Raw genomic sequence first — 17600 nt, 5'->3', positions numbered from 1 at the left:
TATACCACACTCTGGAAGAAAGACAAAGGAAGGACAGAATAACTCATTTTAGTTCTGTTTAGCTCAGGATTCAGATTTGCCTTAACTGCAATGAGTTAGTTCTTAGTATATTTCATCAAACAGTTTTTTTCTGAAAGATTGAGGAGTTCAGAGGCTTCTATTCCATTCTTTCATGTCATAGTAGATGCTTTGGAAGTCATGGTGGCACAACTCAATACTTCTCAAGTCTGTTAGAGCTATGGACAAAAAGGACATTGAATTACTCGAGCATGTCCAGAGAAGGGCAACGAAGCTGGTGAAGGGTCTGGAGCACATGTCGTACGAGGAGCGGCTGAGGGAACTGGGGTTGTTTAGTCTGGAGAAGAGAAGGCTGAGGGGAGACCTCATCATCCTCTACAACTACCTGAAAGGAGGTTACAGAGAGCTGGGGAAGAGTGTCTCTAACCAAGTAATAAGCAATAGGACAAGAGGTAACGGCCTCAAGTTGCACCAGGGAAGGTTTAGACTGGATATTAGGAAGCATTTCTTTACAGAACGGGTTGTTAGGCGTTGGAATGGGCTGCCCAGGGAGGTGGTACAGTCCCCATCCCTGGAGGTGTTTAAGAGTAGGGTAGACATAACACTTAGGGATATGGTGTAGTTGGGAACTGTCAGTGCTAGGTCCTTTCCAACCTAGATAACTCTGTGATTCTGTGATTTGGTATATCATGAGTCTTTTTTCATTCTTTCCCTCATTCTCTTCCAGAGTTACTGATAGATCAGATATCTCTTTTAAGGATAGTTCAGTTGTCACCAGGATCCTTGCATACTTTGAGATGGGCTCTGCTTACCTCCATCGGATTGTGATCCCTCTCAGCATTGACCACGCTGCACCTGTTTTTTCCATCATTCGCTTTTCTACTTCCTCAGATCAGTTATGTAGCTTCATGGCTGTTTCTGCTGTGCTGTTCTTGACCACTTTTTTTCTTGGTTTCCCTTCCCATCTTTGGCTTCTTCTCTTGGCCAAAAATGTTGTCTTCTGTTCCTGCAGCTACCCATCAGCCCTTGACCATGTCCTTGGACTTCTCTTTGTAGGTAGTTCTAATAGTGCCTGCCGCTTCTTTCTGCTGAGCCCTCACTGATCGTGTCTCTGAACTTCTGGTAACACAATATTCTCAGACACTCCAGTGCAGGTTTTTGTTTTCTCACATGTGATTAAAGGTTAAAATTTACTCTTTAAATGATTGCCAAGAAGTAGGAAGAGCAATGATGAGTCAGAAGCTCTATAAAACCAGCACCATAGTAAAATTTAACTGTTCAGTGAATTAGAATAATGAGAACAATCATAAACCCTTTAGTGCAAGAATGGTCTTTTTGTTTATAAACACGTACCACAGTGGGATCTCCCATTTCTTAACTCTTATTAAAAGATAATAATTTTGAAAATAACACAAGCACTCAAGTTGAAGACTGAGAGTCCATGGAGAAATTGTATTCAGAGAAAGAACCTTAGCTAGGTAACAGACTCCCATCTTGTTTTCTTCTTCTTGTTTGACATTCTCTTTTTGACTTTATTGGGATGAAATAAAAGAAGGTAAAGTTCATAAAGTTATTGCTGTGTTTCTGAAATAGATACTTAGGTATTGCTGTGGAATCTGTTTAAAGACCTGGATTGTATCAATCCGCAGCACTGGCAAATGAATTGAGGCTTGGCAGAGTCACCAATATTTCTGTAAATGTTGGCCACAGATCATAAAGTTAGCTTTCATACATATCCCACTATGTTATAGCAGAAAAAGAGCAATGGCAAAAATACTTCAAGCATGAGCTACACTACAGATCATATTGGTGACTTAACCACTTTGAACAGTGTTGAGGCTACACTGAGTGCACTCCATTTTTGTTTTCTTCCCTGTGCTTTTCTAGAATGGGAATTAAAACTGTTTTTAAAGAGCATAGCAGACATTTTAGTGTTTCCCAAGAGGTCCTAATTTTACTGAAAAAGTGGAAAGAAGAAAGTAAGGAAAAAAACCACTTCAGAATAGTAAAGGACATTTTAAAAAGTTTAATTTCATCTCAGAAGAAATATCACAGGCACCAATAATCAGAAACAGTTTGACTAAGACAGCATTAATCGATGTGAAGGAAGACAAAACGAAAACATCCAAAGAGATAAATAAACTTAAGATCAAATATATCATTAGTCTTCTCAGTTCTTGGAATAGTCTCAGAGGCAATGTTTTCTTCAAGAATTACTGTGAAAACATAATGGAGCATGCAGTCTTATTAACCTTACTTCAGGCTTTTTCTTTCTAATGTCAAAGTCTGATAGTGCTGTGTCAGAAACATCTATTACAGGCTTGTCCCATTCAGTTCATGACTCCTGGGCATCAAATTTTATGTAAATCTATTTATTATCAGTATCCGCAGTGGAGATACATTTCAAAGACAACATACTGTTGTAACTCTGCCTTCCCAAACTTCAGGCAAGCACTTAGTAAATCTTCTTGAGAACCATGCACGTGTTTTTTCTAGGGCCTGAATGAAGAATATTGTAAGGGGGTATTGCAGACAGTGAAGAAGCAAGTAAATATATATATACACACATATATATGTATGTATATATGAAATTCCTGAGATAGATCAATCTCTGAATTTTGCTTAATTTATTTCTGCTTTAATTTTTCTGTTCAGTGTCTTAGGAGTCTCTTTTATTTGTACATTTGTGGGTTATTACTAGCAAACAGCTATAGCTGGAAATCCATAATCATATGAATGCTCAGGAAGCAGCTAAAGACTGGAGCAGCTACAGGGTCTGGGAAATGTCCTTTACAACTACAAGGGAGGCAAAATGAACAAGCAGGAAAGAAAGCATCTCTCATCTGACCAACAAAATATAAACAGACAAACGAAGAAAAGCTCTTCTTTCTAGGTTGGAAACAGACTCAATAGCATCTAATGCAGATTAGGAAAAATTTCTATGAATTTAACTTAATTGTCCTATCTAATAAGATAATTTGAAAGACAAAAATAGATGGCACCTGTGAAGCAGAAGAGTGAAGTGACAGTAGTTATTGTCTCTGGAAGGGACAGACAGACAAGTGTTTGTCACTTACAGAACAGCATGCAACAACAAGATCTGGATATGGGAAAATTTGTACTGTGCTGTAACGCATAACATATTCTTTTTATAGAGGTATACTTGTTTGCAGGTATTTTGCAGACTGGAAACTATTTCCTAGGTCTTCCTAGAGGATCAGGACTTAAGTCAGAACTGGAGCTCTGTGGTGGTGGGGTGATGTTGCTGTCCTCTAATGGTTTGCCTTCATTCTTATATGTAGAGATAGTTTATTTTTGTGCATATTTTTCTCTGGAGGTAAATTAGATGGTGAATAATAAGTACATTATATTTGGGAACACTGATATAAGGTGAATGAGAGCACTGAGTCCTTTCCATCCCCATACTCTATGAAGTATTTGCAGCGATCAGTTTATATAACTTAAAACATCTTGAATTCATATACAATCTCCTTCAGAAGCTGTAGTCTGTACATCTTAATCCACATTAAATGGGTCACAAACTGCTTTACCTTTGTAAAACAGTGTCCATATGCTATTTGCATGAAGGGACTTCACATTTTTCATTGATTTTTTTCATAGTTTTCCTTGTTCTCCCATAGAGAAGATATTAATTTTGTAGCTGTGGACAGTTGTGTGAATCTATAATTTTAAAAATAATTCCTAAATTTAAAAGACTAGTAAATCAAACACACACACACACAAACACAAAAAACAGAGAGCACTGAATAGTTTTCACACTGACTCTAAGCTAACTGCAACTATGAAGCGTGTCTACTTGACAGACCCAAGTGTCTGCTGATGCTTCTAGCAGGCCCTCTAGGTTTTGCCCTGGTGTAAACTGGATTGTAATTAGTGTAAGGAGGCAAAAGCATACGCAGAGATCTGTTCTAAATTTGTTTGACCTTGACCCACAAAGTAGTCATGACTAATAGAGAAAATCCTCTCTACCATTGAGCACATATCACAAGTGAACAGTTAAGCAGAACACACATTTTTAGAAACCTTGTCTGTGTCGTCTTGGATTAGTATAGGTTTTTACATCTGCTTGGACAACTAAATCTCGGAAGGCCACACAGCAAAAGCACGTAACTTTTTGCACAAGGTTTTGTGGGAGAGGCAGCTTCACATTAAAGTGATATATTACCATTTTGTAGGAGAAGTTTTGTGATTACATTTCCCAGCCACTGTAACTCCTCAGTTTTTCTGAAAGGTGAGATACAGGAAAGAGAATGTCATCCTTTAGCATAAGCATGATTTGGTCAGACGGGATATGTCCACATTAGCTTTTTAGGTCAGATTAGGAGGGCACTTTTGATGCAAGTCTCCCAACTCTCCCTACACGCTGTGCTTTGGTTTACACTGTGAAGCTGTCTCAGAACATATGAGATGCTTTCCTTTGGAAGGAAACAAAGCTGGGAGATTTTCTCCAGAGGTGTTCATAATATGTTGCAGTTGTAAACAAGCATTTGGTCAGTAGAGTCAGACCAGGGCTAGTCTGAAGTGAAAAGCTGCAAAATGGGCATAATGCACATGTGAGATCTCCAGTTACAAGTGTTTTGCTCCATAGAGCTGCTCTTGCTGGTGTGCACAACTGACTAAGGTAGGGATAGCCCTTGCAATCTCAGGTGCACAGTATGTTCGTGTGGTCAGAGATTCCCTTGACGTCCATCTGAGTGATACAAAATAATTTACTCCAGTATATGCTGGGACAAAGGGTACAGCATTAAAAGATGTGTGTAACCTTAGGAAGAGCAAGGAGGATTTACAGTACGGTTAGTTCGAGGTAAAACACAAATATGTGCTGTAGGGAGCTGCCTGTCCTGGTTTGACATAGATGAACCATTCCAAGCACTGGAGGCATCTGCAGACACCTAAACCTGGATAGTCAGTTCAGCAGAATTAAGACCTAGTTATTAAGTTTAATCACCAGTGTTTATAGAGCAGATTACTGCTCTTGGGTACCACTGATGTAGATATCTGATATAGCACCAGTGACGTACCAAGTGAGATATTGAATTCTCAAGGCTTATTATGTGATTAGTTCGTATTTTTTACTGGGTGTATTTTACTCTAATGTCTTCGTATCAGCTGCAAAATCTGTAATGTAATTTTCACAGATAAATTATCAGAGTGCAGAAATTCTGCTGTGTTAATTAAGTGTAAGAAATGTACTCATTGCATTTGTGAATATGCATATCATTTCATATGAGGTTGCTTGCAAATTTGTTAAAGAAGTTTATATCAGTAAGTATGTAATCATGTTTTGGAAAACTTACACTTGTTTTTACTATGTTCTGGTGTTTCTTTTTCTGTAAATATGTGTGGATGCATTATACACATGTGGAAAAAAGTATTTATTCATATAAGGATAAATTCTACTACTCCCTCAAGCTTCCAACTAGGAGCATATCAGATGAATTACTCATGGATTTGATGCCCTGGTTTTTCTTTGGTCTGTTGACTTGCTCTGCCCCTCCTCCCACCCGTTCTGGAGGTGGCAGTGGGGAGGATACTGAGTCACCTCCTGGTCTCCTGCATAGCCTGCCGTGCAGACGCCTCAGCAAAGGAGAGTTTTGGGCATCTTCTCTACTCTTGCTCTTTTGGCATAGACCAGGCCAGGAGAGAAAACAAAGCTAGCTTCTTTTGGATAAAGAGACTTTATTCATCCTTGCAGGCAACTTTGTTTTTGTTAAACCATCCAGTCCAGTTATCTGAAAATGTCCAGAGTTACTGCTCCATGCTTGCGCTGCAATGCAGATGTACAGTATGTACACACATGGCCTGTGCCCATCTCTTTCTATGCTTTATTTGGAGAGGAGAAAGATTGTGGCAGAGCCTGTTATAAAGTGGTCTCTGACAAATCCCCTTGGGCTTGACCTCCAAGATGAATGTAATCATGTAACTTATTTATTCTGAGTTAATAGAGTCAGTGTTTAACATTCATTGTATTTGATTAATGAAGGTTTTGGTGTTCCTTTGCTGAAAGGACAGATGTGTTTGTGGTCCACTGCTTCCACTTAAACAAACACGAAATCAAGTTTCAAATCTTACTCAAGGACATACTGCATCAAGGGGACAATATATAGCCTTCAGTCTGAAATCAGCTGTCAGAAGCAGAAAGTACTATGTTTTTTTAATCATAGGTGAGAGAGCAGCTGTCCTTGGGCATCTAACTTTCCATACCATTGAACACTGCCCAGTGTTCACAGCTGGTGGGAAGAAGCAACAGCCCTGGAAACCCGAGGTTGGTTCAGCCTTTCTATTCTTCATGTTCACCAGTGTAGTATCACATGTTCCCTGCTTCACGTTCCCTTTCAGGTGCCCAGTGCCCACAGCGGATGCTGTCTAATCTGAATGATAGCTACCATCTCACATTTAGTTTGATGTGCAGTACTGACTCTCAGACACCGAATGTAATTTACTGCCATTTACAGCAGCTCAGGTCCTGTATACCAAACATGCAAACGTATTAGTCTGTTCCTCCTTTCATCTGCTTTATTTACTGATTTATTATTTTCCACTGACTCTTGCAAAGTGTCTATATGAACGATAGAGTAACCATTTAAGTCTTTAAAACTGAGACTGCTTTATATTGTATTAGCTGGTTTCAATTAGATGCCAATACCCTGTACACCTGCTTTTCACTCTCTGACTATCCACTGTTGCTGTTAGTACATTGTTGCTTTTGAATTAGAGACAGGAGACAGCTCAGTCACTGTCTGTAAATCTATTCACTTGCCATAAGTACGGAAGTGGTCTTTTGATACTCAGGCTCATTTGTCCATTCAGGGCAAAAATCAGAGCAAGAATAGCATAGTTGCTTATCATGAGATTGCCTTAAAGAAACTTGAATTGAAATAATAACACATGGTTTTGTTTGTGAAAGACCAACAGGATGATGAAGTATATTAGTAAACATGAAGCATATCTCAAAAGCAGAATCTCTTTTTTATCAGATGTCCCATGTGTAGAAGCTTAGTATTGTAGTGTAGAAGCTTAGTATTGTAATAAAATATATAAAAATATGTAGTGATTCATGTTGTTAGTAGCCAAATGTCCCCACTGGCCACAGTTTAAAAACATACACCAGGGCTCTCATATTTGTAGTTCATCTAGTAAATACAGAGATTGTTACTAAAGTAGCAGCTTCAACCCTTTTGTTTAATATGTTAGCTCTAATGCAAGCTCCTTGAACTGAAGAAGTTCTAAGAAAACAGGCAGTATCCATGATAGTGCCATGACTGCTGACTCTTCAGCTGATGGTGCACATAACAGAACATTTTTATGTAAATGTTTTCCAGGGCAGAGACTCTAGGGTTAGATGTGCTCTGCTGGGAAATGAGTGCATTACCACTGCTGAAAAGATTTAACTGGAAGTGAAATTGCTCAGCATTTTTCATGTATTGCTATTAAGAAAAACTTGAAAAATAGCAGAAGGATGACTTCGTGCAGACTTGTGGTGGATGGAGTGACTTACTTTTTCTGCATAGATAGCTTACTAGTTTGTTTGGATAGTCAAGGCCCTACAATGGTGTTCATTTCTCACGTGCATCTGCAGACTGACAGCTTATCCACATTCAGTATTTCCAGGTCAAGAAATTGGACAGTTGTTACCTGAACAGTTCCCATCAGTAGCAGCTTTTGTCACAGATTTTGACTGACACAGGGTCCTCCTATTGTTTGGTCTTATCTCAGCAGAATATTATGCATGTGGTCATGTAAGGCTTGTGTGGCTTCCTCCATGGAGATGAAACTATCACTGGGCTTCCTGTTGTCGTATTTGGCTGTTGAAAGGAAGAACAAGCTACAAGAACAAGAACAAGGAAGACAAAGCTTTGTCCTGTGATACAGAGGTTTTTTCCCTCCTGGAAAAAAAAAAAAAACAAAAACAAAAACAAAACCAAAAAAACCCACCCAACACCTATATAAAAGATTTTCCTAGAAAAAAAGTATGACCTACATTTTAGATGTGGCCAAGTGTTTTCACATCACTTTAAAGCAAATGTGCTTAAACAGTCTTAAATTTATTTCAGTACAGTTGGGAACATGGATAGACACATAACTGTACTCTACAAATCATTCTGGGTATAAATAACTGCCAGTTCAGGGTTCCACTAAACTTTTCAAATATTTTCAACAGTTGCTAAAGCGTGATAATGAATTGATTTAGGAAAAGTATCATATTTTTGCTTGATGTGTACTTACAAAGATCCTTGTCATAGGGGAACCAGGTAGAGGACTTTCTGATTCCATCTTTATTTTAAAATAAGTTGACTGTAACTAACATCCAAGAAATATCCTTGGTATATTACTGCATTTCATATCAAAAGTCATTCACCAGCAGAAGAATCAGCAAAAAATGCAAAACGTTATATGCAGCTTTATTTTAATCAAAAATTTGTATGTGGCAAAGCATACTTACTGCTGCATCTTCCCATACACCATCAGAATATCCTTTTAGGAAAACAGATTTTCAGCAAATTCAAACTACCATTTTCAGAGGTAGTCATACTGAGGTTATTCTTTCTGGTGTTAATTATGAAAATAAATAGAATAAATGCATCATTAAAAATACCAGCAAAGGAAGTGGACATACTGATACATAAATACTTTGGAATGTTCCAATGACCACAAACTGAATGAAATTGAAGATGTCTGAAAGAATGGGGAAAATTAAAGAACTGGCGGAAGTATTCATGGCAAGATGGGGGAAAAAAGTTCTCGCCCACTCTCTGAATACTGAAATTGCACGTGTGAGATGTCTGTGCTTGGTGCAGTTATTTTGCATCCTACTTATTCAAGACATGCAATTATGACTCTATATTATGCATAAACATTTGGAAGAACACAAAGAAACTGAAAATACTTTTAAAACTTTATTCAGAAATACTTTTAAAGATGCCTATTTTCCCCCTCTAAAGTACACGAAAAATAGTGAGGAGAAATTACATCCTATTAAGTGTCAACCAAAAATTGACAGAGCACTAAAATTGATTATTGAGAATCATTTTCTATTTATAGATTATTCAGAACAATATAAGTTTTGTACAGTTTTTTAGGATGATAATAGAGATTTTGAAGCAGAAACCTAACGCAAAACCAAAATCACCACTCTGTCTATGTGAATTTGTGTGCATTTCCTTATTTGTTTTAAAAGGCTGTATTTGCCAGGTATTGCATTGCTGAGGAACAGCCTGACCTGTAATTTCTATACATTGCCAAAGCAAAATCTTTACAGGAAATCCAGGAAATGCATAAACAACCATTTTCTGGGATGTGTAATAGTCCTGTCTAATATGTGGTATTCCTACTTCAGGCTACTTCTCTATTGACATCTTCATGGGATTTATCCAACTGTGATGGCTTCTTTGTTCAGTTCTGCTTTTTCTAATTTTTATAGGTAAATTTCAACAGACAGCAAGGTGTAGGGATATGAGAGACAGATAGCGTATGAAGTAATATGCTGACAAATCTGGTAAACCGCTTTCTGCACTAAATATAGTTAGGCTTGGATGTAAGCGATTAGCAAAAGTTCATTTTTAGGGATTCCTGCCAAATGTCAATATGCATGACAGCTGAGAATAGCCTGTTCTTGGATACAAATGCTACCACAGTCATTGTTTTCTGTTTCTGGCCGAAGATATTATGTCTGTTTCTGAATCTGCTGGCAATAATCTTACTTTACCAGAACGCCACATTCCAAAAGTTCATAACAGGGTTCCCGACTTGTTTTAGTGCTTAGAGAACTGCTGTACTTCTAAACCTGGCCTCCACCAAGCAGCCCTTATCACACCCTGTGGAATACCAATACAACCTGCACTGAAAGGTGGGTTCCTCTGAATTGCTAATCACATGCTGCATTGCCACAGCTGTACATGCTGTAGACGTCATGTATCTCTTGCTGGAACTGTGGAATAACCTGAGTGCAATTGTGAAGTCATGCTTGTCGTTAAGCAGTAAAACTCAGTAGCAGTGCTGAACCAGAGCCACTTATGTTATTCAAGTTCTGCATATCTTGTCTTAGGAAAAGAGGACCAGAATCAAGTTAATTTCCCTGGTATGGTAGACAAGATGTTTTATGATCTCTTCTCTGAGCATTGCCCTTGTCCCTAATGTGCCTAATATGCTGACTTTGTGCTTGCATTTGGGGGGAAGTCCTACTGCAGTAGAATTCTTTAAAGGTTTCTCAAGAATCTTTACTGATACATCAGTGCTCGATACACATTTTGTACTGTAAGTCCTGTATGCAGCACCTATCTCAACCTCACCAGAAGGAGGAAAGAACATAACTTTGCCAGCTACATAGAACATGTTGAATCTGGGAGTGTGATATAGCACAGGTATTTCTTCAGGTAATTTAAGTACAGGAAAATCCAGTGCAGGATGATCGATCTTCACATTTACATTTTCAATAGTGTACTGGGATTGTCCGGTGTTCCAGATGCTGGTATGCAAATCCATCCTGTGATGCAAAAATCCTAAAAGAAGCTTCTAAAGCAAATTTTTATTACGGTTAGTGTTTCTCTTGACAGCAGCTTGACTTTGAACCTAAGGGCATCCCATGTTAAAGCAGAGGTTTATTGTCAGCCTGCCACATCAGCATGTGCCACAGAAACCACTGCACAAACTGATTGAGTTGGGCACTGCATGGCTCCAGACCCAGAGTATGTTCACAAAGTGCCTGACAGATATATGTGCAGGGTGGAAAGAGGTCACATGTCTTTAAAGTGTTTTGATAGCTCTGTAGTCTGGAGAAGCTTGTTGATTCATCTGTGTCTTAGTCCCAGTTTATCTTTCTTTAACTGAATTGTGAGATATGAGAATATTCTGGGGTTTGAACTGTTTTTCAGTCTTAGGGAGGACAAAATATCCTAACAGGTATGACCAGTGTGACCTTAGTGCTTGGGCACGAAATGGGCAATTAGAGTAAGTAAACTATAAAATATTCATAGCACATGATACTGTTGTGATTTTCTGGCAGATTGATTGCTTCAGTCAGACTGAGGGGACTGACTGCCAAGAATTTATATTGGCTAGCGAAAAGCACTCATAATAATAGGTCCTTCTGGTAAAAATGACAAAACCTGGAGGTCAAAGCACATAAAACAAGTGAAATAAAAATGACTCTATTCTGGCCTAGGTGAGAGCAGCTAGTCCAGCATGCAAAATACCTGGAAGATGGTTGGATGGTTGGTTGCTTTGCCCTGTGCAACACACTACATTAAGAGTGGGAAAAAAGCTCTTCTTTTAAAATGAATTCCTGATAAGGAACTACTGACAGAAAGGTTATAAGGTTATGGTAAAAGCTACTTCACAGAACTTGTCCTTACTAAACAGTTAGTTTAAATTGCATACACTCAAGCTAATGCCCCTCAGGTTAATGTGCCCTGAATGAGGAAAACCACCTTGTGAATTAACACTATAGCAATACAGAGTAGATGTGTCAGTAGCTGATGTGGTGTGTTTCCTGAGCTGATTTCCATTGACGGGCCAGCTAACTTGTTAAAAGTATAACTGTTCTTGAATGAGAGTTGCTGGTTCTTTGGTGGGTATTTTTTTCAGGAATGGAACCTGAGTTAATCAACAGCACTTATGCTAACTGAAGCTAACTCTGCAGTGAAAAAGTCACACAAGTCTTAATGACCTGGTACTTTCAGATAGACTGGCGAATCTGAGGGTGAAAGACATGGAGTTGAAACAACTAATGAAGTCCTCTGATTTTGAAAAGCATTGAATATCCTGCCTCCCTGGAAGATCCTGGCTCTCGACTTTGTTGGAGAGCAGACCACTTATTTCATTCTCTAGAGTACAAGAAGACTGGCTTGAAGACCTGATGCCATTGTGTTGTCTGGCTGAGAAGAACAAAGAGCTCTGAAGAAGTCTCAGGCTCCCCTATGGCTCTTCTCAAGGGTCCTGTAAAGTGTCCATGCAGTCCCCAGTCCTCTTTGCAGGCTGGGAGAGGTACCCTCTCTGCCTGTGGCCAGAGTCAGATCTTGGGTAAGATGTCCCCACTGAAGTCTGCATGTTTCTTCCTTTTGCTGCGGGCTTTAACAGTGGAAATATTAGCAAACAGGACATAATCCTCTCACTGAAGTTCACAGGAGTTTTGCTCGAGTAAAAGCGAGAAGGCACAGCTTCAATTTTGCAGATAGGCTTGTGCTTATATTAGATACAAGGGAAAGATATGCTTAAATAACAGAATGGCTGTCAAGAAGTGACAAAAGACAGTCAGGTGTATGACACAAGGGAGGAACTAGCAAGTAAGCTATTAGCTACTGATGTAAAAATACAAAACAAGGGCACTGCTGAGGCATTGAAGGACAGAGTTTTACTTTGCATTTCTTTGACAATATTTGTTACAATCTTGGTGGCTGCTGAGGAGTAGTAGTTGAGGAATATTTAAATTCTCTTTAAAAATCATTTATGAAATTATATAAATTGAAAAATATTTTCCTGTGAAGGTGGAATACCTTATTTGAGTGCAGTCATGTCTCTAGAGTAAATACCCAGTTAGGTAGTTTTTTGAAATGTGTAGCATTTTGCTCCATAGCTACTCAAGTCTGACAGTTAAAAACAAGTTTATAAGCAGATTAAGGGCACTGCTTTATAAATTAGATTTAAAATGGATGCAAAAAGGACAGAAGGGAACCTCCCTTGTTGAATTTCCATGTTCAACTTAATCCAAGACAAGCCAAGTTTCCACATCAGTTCACATCTAAGAGAGGATCATAAGCTTCTTTTTGTAATGACTAGATACCCAGGTTATTTCATGTGCAAGGTCAGAAGGTAATTTCCTTCTTTCTGAAATACTGAGGAGCTGTGTCTGTGCTCAGGACAACATGGGGACCACAGCTTGCTTTAATCCAGCTAGTGATTTAGCCTTTCATTTCCTTGTTCTCTCTTTTCTTTTGTATGCCTTCAAAAATTAAGTAACCACAGTTGTACTTTATAACCTTTAAAAAACTGACACAGTTCTGTGTGAGGGTAGAAAATCTAGGAGGAAGAGAAATACAGACAAAGCTAGTCACTAAGGTCTGACAGTTTTTCCTGTTGTCACTATTTCCATTGAGCACAAGGGCTTCTTATTTGTTTGGGGGGGTTTATTTTCTTTTTGGATCAAAATATTTTTACTTGGAAAGCTCTAACATTATATTGATGTAAAAGTCCCTTATACCAACACAATGTGTTCCCCATCCCATTCAGGTACAATGCTGTTTAGGCAATTTCATATTTATATACTCTAGCCCACTGATCGAGCTACTTAAATAGGTACAACCATCAATTATGTGTATAAATACCTTACATGCTGATCTTAGATATTCAGAGCTGAGCTTTGGTCAGCTACGCATGTGCAGATCTGATGTAGCACCAGTAAACACAAGAGAAATGATTCCACTTACACCTTGCTTTGCTGTGAATAGAATTTGAGCTATGAAACGTTGCTCAACCTTTGGTGATGATGCATGAATATCTCACTTCCATTGTCTGTGGTTACCTTTCTACTCTGCATTACCTTTGATGTCCTTATTCACGAGAATAAAAATTGGAAAAATTACAATTTTCCTCCAGTTCTGTCTTACTATTTATGGCTATGGAGCTAGCACACTGGCAAAGGCTTTATTGTTGACCGCTTTGTGATTTAATTCTTCTAGTTAGTGCTTAGTTAGGTAGTGGAATGGTTTTCTCAGTGTTATAACCTTGTTTCAGAGGATAAAAAATGTATTTTGGTTGATGAGGTCTACAAAAACATCTGCTACCTTTTGGCAGTGATATGGTAAACAATTTCACAGATTTCTATCCCCAGTGCAGAGCAAATACTGTGCAAATTGCAGTTGAATGCCCAGATCGGATTGTATGACAACCTCAATACATTTTGAAGTTCTTCATGCACAGAGGGTAGAGCTGACAAACCCCCCTGTTGATGATTGTGCACTAAAACACACAAAATCGATACACTGTGTAGTAAGAAGCTGGTACTGCAACCATTGCCCACAAGTGCACTTGTTACATCTCTTACCTTGAATATCCTGATGCTGAGGGACCATAAATGTAGGTGGAACAGTCCTGGAGATGTCAGATCTCATCTCACTTGTACTTAATATCCTTTGGTATTACATATTGCTCCTCTGGAAGGCTCAAATTTCTCCCCAGTTTTCAGAATCTAGTTTTCTTTCTTTCCTTCTTTCTGTAGTTCAGGACACATGAAACTAGATGGCCTTAATCTGGCAACTGTAGACAAAGGAGTTAATTTTCACTACCTCCTTATCCTGTTGTCTGTTGTCCCTTTAAGAACTTCCCCTTCTCATGAGTTATTGTTCAGGAAGGAAGACAGCTCCTGCAATTTGGAGTAGTGGAAATTGAGAGCATGAAAATTCAGGCAAATAATTCTCCAGCGTTATTTTCTGGTTTGGAAGAAGGAAAGTCTCCAGTGCTCTGCTCTAAACCTCTGTTTTTTCAAATATGTTTACCAGTTGAAACACAAGATGGATTTCTGTGGTAGGTCTTTTAGACTATTTTTTTCTTCTCTTTGTGAGACAAGTACTTCTGTATCATATTTCACCTGTTCCATAAGAATTACCACTGTTGGTGGGAGAATCTCATTATCATTTCAGAGTGCTTTCACAAAGTTCTTTATGTTACTTATTGATCTGCTGTAGGTGACTGTTGTAATTTGGAAGCATGGCAAAGTAACAAAAGGTTCAGTTGCATTATATCTGTCCTTGCAGGGCTGCAACTTGTGGTTCATTTTGGAGACAGGAACTCTCAATGTTCTTTTTAGCATTTTTTGGAAATTTAGCAAGCCAGCAGAGTAAAAATCAATTAACGTGTAAACTTTTTTCTTTTACAAAACTGATTACAAGAGACTGGTATAATCAACAAATCAAATTTGCAGTTGGAGTCACATTGATTTTGCTTAGTTGATTAAATTGATCTTTTAATGAATTAGTATCTGTGTGAAATTAAATCAACAGCATCTAGTTGTAGATGGAAGGAAGATTTAAATTATGAAGTTGTGCAGCACAGCCACAGAAGTGCAAGAGATTTAACCAACTCTCCAGCCCTTCGAGACACAGCTGTGCCAATCAGATTTGCTTCATGAGTTACTTTTATTCTTTTCTGGTTTTTTTCCCTAATTGTTCTGCTGTATGGAAGATGGGATTCACAATGACAAAAATAAATGTTTACAGTGTAAATGTTGATGTAGCCAAGCTTCTCAGTACCTTTTTAGTTCACAGAGAGTAATAAGCACTTGTAGGATGTAAATAATTCCATTCTAAATTACGTGTTTAAAAACAGTCACATAAATCATACCTTACAACATCGACTCTAAAGAAAGTGCAGGATACTAGCTTGGCTGTAGACATCTGCATTGTAGATGTCTAATATTAGGTGGGAATTATCTTATCAGAATGGCTCAATTTCTTTTTTCCAGAAGATTAGTTTCACATAAACATACTCTTGCTGTCTCAAATGAAGCATGCTTATTGAAGCTAACATTTGCTAAAATGTATGTACTGAAGTGTTAGCACTTCTTATGCCCACAGATGTGCATTCACACCTTGTGAAGTGTTACAGCAAGATTAGTAATAACGAGGCAGAAAACTCCAGTGCAATAAAATATAGAAGAAAAGGAAATGGCATTTAGAGAAAAAATAAGCTAATCTGCTTGCATGGAATTGAGCTCTTCAGTAGTAATGCAGGTGGGGGGGACTCCAAGTATGTCTCTGGTTTGCAAATCAAGCTCAAAGTTTTCTTATTACATAGACCATAAAACTACCAAGGTACTGACCATTCGTGGTCAGGGAGGTCTAGAAGAAATGTACCATCTCTGGAGCATAGTTGGACATTTATAGTTGCAATCCCGAGTTTCCTCCTCAAAGAGGATCTAAGCAAATTGAGTATAAATGATATGATCTGGAAAAGTGACCCAGTTTGGAATAAGAGTTATGAATGTAGCTTTTAGTTAAAGAATTTATTTTACTTTTTTCTCTCTGCAAATTAGAGACCATATGCTGTTTTTAAAATTATATAAATGCATTCCAACAACCATAATAATAAAAGAAGTAAGAAAAGATAGTCTTATCGGTAGGAATTTGCAAGTCCTACTACATCCTGCATGGGGTAGGACAGTGGGAGTGTCAATGAGTTCAGTTTCTTTGTTTTCTCTGGTTTTGATGTAGCCAGCAACTTTTCCACCCTTTCAGTCATTTACACAGTTACATTTTTCATTTATGATTGTTTTGTAAATGGGAGGCTCTGATAGTTTCCTGATACCTTACCGAGCAACAGAGACTCCCCTCTGAGAGGGCAGCCTCATCAGTGCCGGCACCTTGGGAGGAGTTCCGTTGGGAACTTGCACCTCCTTAGTGAGTCTGTTCAGTGTCCCAGGTCCTCCAGAAACCACGCTGTCCTAGTTTCTTTGCTTGTGAAGCTAGGTGTTTAAGACATTTCTCCTTGTGCTGAGGCCTCACCTATGCGTCGGGGTTTTACTAGGATCATGCAGCAGGAACATGAGGTGCAGAAGGGGAGGCTCTGGTTGATACCTTTCCCATTGTGGCAGGAGCCCTGGTGTACAGCAGTGATTCCAGCAGAAAAGAATGTTTTGTTGATTTCTTTTACATGACTTGAGGTATTGACTGTCAGCTGTATTGGCAAAAATCTGTTTCACCAGTTCAGCTGTGCCTGAACAAGGGAAGGCTTACAAACTGTATCAGTACTTTGTCAAATCTTGAATTATTGGAATAAGTGTATGTAAATCTTCAGATACATTTAAAAGCTCAAGACTAAATATTCATCACTCCTAAGATTAAGGAATCTAACCATGTTTTATAAGAAATATACTCCTGAACTCCAGCTCTTTCTTATCTGGTACAATAACTTTGTAAATGACTCTGAATAGGAGGTTCTTATTCATTTTGTCAATGCACTCTCTCTGATACAACAATCCTTTGTGGAGGATGCTTCCATTTTCTTGACTGTCATTCAGCTGGTCAGCAGATAACCTTCTTATCCTAGCATTCTCCAAAATTTTCCAAATAGAACTTATCCTTATCTAAATTGGATGCTCCAAGTGCTGCTCTGAAAGCTTTTCTTCATGCAGCTGAGAGCTAGTGGCAACACCTTCTTGCTGAAACATTTTTTTCTCAGGAAAAATAAGTAATCTGGAGGAAAAAAATATGAAAAAATAATACAGCATCTGAATCCTTCAGAACTCAAGTATAATTTAATTCACAGAGACAAGCTTCATTAAAAGAATATTAATATTGTAACCTAAGGCAGTGAAAGCAGGGAAAAGTAAGAAAGGATTAAATACCAACGAGTATGCACAACAGGTAACGCTAAACAGGTTTTCCATCATTCCTAGCCATTAGAGATTTATCCATTAATAGTTTTAGGCTTAATGCTAAATCATATGATTTATGGTTTGTATGGGACTGCTTCAGATTTAATTTGTTTTACAAGTTTCACCTTAAACAGAAGACACTTGGGACCAAAACTGACTTCCAAAAAAGAAACTCGATCTGCCTGCTTCACTAGCA

General features: G+C 38.4%; 1 protein-coding gene across 13 annotated transcripts in view; it reads left to right on the top strand.

Moving 5' to 3' along the window:
• LOC141923446 (poly(rC)-binding protein 3-like) overlaps window positions 1-17600 on the top strand; it is a 547877-nt gene that overhangs the window by 297274 nt on the left and 233003 nt on the right. The window contains exon 4 of one of the 13 annotated variants that reach the window (XM_074824648.1): window positions 6204-6304. The exons of the other annotated variants lie outside the window; for them this stretch is intronic. The gene's annotated coding sequence lies outside the window, so the exon portion shown is untranslated. The remainder of the gene's footprint in view (window positions 1-6203; window positions 6305-17600) is intronic. 13 annotated transcript variants of the gene reach the window in all.

Source organism: Strix aluco, chromosome 1, assembly GCF_031877795.1.
Source record: "Strix aluco isolate bStrAlu1 chromosome 1, bStrAlu1.hap1, whole genome shotgun sequence".
Classification (NCBI taxonomy): domain Eukaryota; kingdom Metazoa; phylum Chordata; class Aves; order Strigiformes; family Strigidae; genus Strix; species Strix aluco.
The sequence above is the reverse complement of the archived record's forward strand: the minus strand, read 5'-3'. Positions and strand labels throughout refer to the sequence as shown.